Raw genomic sequence first — 3,828 nt, 5'->3', positions numbered from 1 at the left:
ATTCTTGTCAAGCACATAAATAAAAATTTCTTCTTTTGTCCTTCATTTGTTAAGTACATATTTATTTCAAAACCATATTCTAAAAAATAGTAATAATTGTTATTCATATTTAATAATAAAGAAAAATAAATATACTTAAAGTTAAAATTAATCTTGCACAATTAATTATAGGTAACCGTTTTTAACGGATGTCGTAGGGTGTCAATACCTTCCCTATGCATAATCGACTCCCGAACTCAAAATTTGGTTTCAAATACCCTTTTCTTTTATTTTTAATATTTTTTTAAGGGTTTCCCAATATTTTCCCTATTTAAAAATAAATTTTGGTGGCGACTCCATTGAATTCGAGAAACACTCGAAATTTTAGGCCGCGACAGCTGGCGACTCCACTGGGGATATTTTAGAGAGTCAAGCCTAATAAATTAATTGTGCATAATTCTTAACTTTTTTATTATTATTTTTGTTTGTTTTTCATTTTCTTTTATTTATTTTTATAATAAATTAGTTGATATTATAATATTTTTTAAGCTTGTAGATCATTTTTATTTATTTATTTATTCATTTATTTATTTATTTATCTATTTATTTATTTATTATATGTTTATTATTGTTATAGAGTTATTGAATCATACTTATTCTACACCCTACACTTTTATTAAGACACACACTTATGAGTGGAACCTTACACCCGGGTTTGAACAAAACTTAAGTTTAGTTTCGAGGTTGTGTAGTGGTAGCCTTCTGGATGTACATCCTGTTTGGTTAGCATGAAAATCTCACCTAGAGTTTGATCTTGTTGAGGGTATTGTCACTCCAAATAGTTTACCTATTGTTGGTGACAATATTCCAAAATGAGATTATTGGCTCTAGGGACCGTGTTTAGAACTATAGAGCCACCTTTGTGAGAGATTCACTACATAAGCCAATAGACCCTTTCATTATAAGAATATCCATATAAGCAAAAAAACACCTCATACATTCATTCAAAATGTTATATATTCACAACAGTCATTCTACATAATTGCATTCATATCTCATGACATTGTTTCTTTTGGTAAATGAACTGGCATTTTACATCAATTTTTAGGATTGTTGGGGAATCATAAGAACCTTAGTCACATGTTAAATTAAAGTGGACAATGAGATTGGAAAAGAGAAAACTTTACTTTTAAAGTTCAAACAACCTGATTTGAAAAGTTTAAGAGACATTAGCAATCAAATGAAAACTATACAACGTGAGAGTTTCTTTCGCAAATATGGAATCCTAAATCTTTTGGCAGTAAATGTACAAATAGGGGCACTCACGGCGTTGGCTCAGTACTACGACCCTCTCTTAAGATGTTTCACCTTTCAAGACTTTCAGTTGGCCCCCACATTAGAGGAATTTGAGCGAATATTGGGTTATTCTCTAGAGAAAGGAAATCCTTATCGATATACTGGGCAACCACCAAGTTTGGAGGCAATTTCTGAAGTGTTGAAAATCGACATAAGAGATTGGCAAGTACAAAAGAAGAAAAAGGAGCCATTCATGGTTTTTCAAGAAAATATCTAGAGTAAAAGTGCCAAGATTTAGCTGTTAAAAAAGAATGGAGTGCTTTTATAGATGTTTTGGTTCTAATTATCTATGGTACTGTTTTATTCCCAAACCTTGATAATTTTGTTGATTTTGCTACTATCAATGTCTTCTTATCTTTTAACAAACATAAGCAAAACCCAGTTCCCGCGATTCTTGCTGATGTATACTATCTCTACATAATGCGACATGAGAAGAAAGGGGGAACAATTTTGTGTTGTGCTCCAGTGCTGTATATCTGGTTTATGTCTCATATGTTCAAGAAAGGGTATCATATTGGAATTAAAGATAATCGTGAATGGGCTCAAAGTATAGCTAGCCTTACTGGAGACACAATTTCATGGTATCACAGGGAACAAGGGGTAGAGGAAGTAATATGTCAATGCGGAGATTTCCCAAATGTGCCTCTCATGGGAACCAAATGATGTATTAATTACAATCCGGCGATAGCTTTGAGACAACTTGGCTACCCTATATTGGAAAAACCAGATGATAAGTCGTTGGAAGCTTTTATTTTGCACAATACGGGTATAGTAGACCCACCAATGTTGCGAAGGATAAGTCGAGCTTGGGAAAAGATCATCAGAAAAGGAAAAGCACTTGGATGTAGAAGTTGCAACACAAAAGAACCCTATCAACAATGGGTAAAAAATAGAGTCCAAGAAATCAAGCTGCCTTTCCACAGTACACCCTCAAATGATTAGAAAATGCCTGAACCTATTCTTGTTGCAAATGAAGAGATAGAAGAACTCAAAGCATCATTGCTAAAATCTGAAGAGGGGAAAAAAGAGCTGCAAGCGAAGTTAGAAAAAGTCACCCAAGAGAATGAGAACTTACGATCAGAAAACACATGTAAAAGTCAGTTTATTGAAAGAAGTAACAAGAGGTTGAAAGTTGAAAAAGAAAATAAACTTGACATACAAGATTGTTTGAGAGGTGCAAATGAAGAGTTAGATGTGCGAAAGCAAGAAAAGAATGCAGCTATCGAAGAGGCTTATATGTGGAAGCAGTTGTGGACAAAATCCGCAAGCTCTGAAAAGAAGATAAAAAAGGAGTTTGAAGATTTAAAGAAACAACTGAAAGAAATGGTAGCTGAGTATGAGAGTCAAGTAAGGAATGAGAGACAATACAAATAAGAAATTGAAGAACTACTCTCAAAACATCAAGACGCACTAAGAATAGAAATGGATAATTCTAGTGAGCTAAAGAATTACATTGATTACCAAGAAAAGATCTATAGTGACCTAAAGGACGAAACCTGTAACACCCCGTTTTTCAAAGCGAGGGTATATTTTTTTTTTCGAAAAAGATTAAAATAAAACAGAGATTTAAATAAGGTGAAATACTTTTGGATAAATATTTAAGTCGTAACACAACGACAAATAAGTCAACAGAATTTACAAGCAGCGGAATCGTTTTTGAAATACGAATCCAAAGTATTTACATTTCAAAAGGTGGTACATAGACCCCATCATAATAAAATGTCAAACAGATAGTATCAGTATAGGTACAGTTTTCCAGATTAAAATAACAGCAACCCAAAAAGAAAGACGTCAAGTCCCTATACATCAACCTAATCTGATCATTCTACCAAAAACTATACACCCTGAGTGATCTCCACGCGCCCCGTGAGATCCTCCTACATAGCTCCCGTCAAGCATTCTCATCCGTAGGGTAGGAACCGGTAGGATCGTTCTGACTCTCATCTGAGGGCAAAGCCCAGATTTCCACAATAGTTGTAAAGGGTCACCAACCGAAATTAACAGATAACACATAACATTTAAGTTTTAAATGCGCAAAATAACCTTTCAACTAAGCATGCACCTTAAAAGGATTTTCCATATGCTAAAAGTTCATATAATGCTTGCCAATTAAAAATGAAATCAAAATGAAGTTCTCAAACCATCAAGTAATACATAACTGACCAAAGCATTGATAAATCAATTGAGCAATCGATTATCTAACTCAAAATAAGGACTTTTGCTGAGCCAATCGATTGCCAAATCGATTTGGTCAGTTCTGCTAACTCTGGGCTTAATTCAATCGATTGGGAAATCGATTGAATGAGTAACTGAGCCCCCGAATCAAAGCCAATCGATTTCCAAATCGATTAGGTCAAATATGGCTGAGCTCCTGACTTAAGGGCCAATCGATTACCAAATCGATTTGGTCAAATATGGCTGGGCTCCTGACTTAAGGGCCAATCGATTGCCAAATCGATTTCTTAGATGATTTTGCAAAACGGATTACAAAAT

The sequence above is a fragment of the Cicer arietinum genome, chromosome 2 (assembly GCF_000331145.2).
Source record: "Cicer arietinum cultivar CDC Frontier isolate Library 1 chromosome 2, Cicar.CDCFrontier_v2.0, whole genome shotgun sequence".
Classification (NCBI taxonomy): Eukaryota; Viridiplantae; Streptophyta; class Magnoliopsida; order Fabales; family Fabaceae; genus Cicer; species Cicer arietinum.
The sequence above is the reverse complement of the archived record's forward strand: the minus strand, read 5'-3'. Positions refer to the sequence as shown.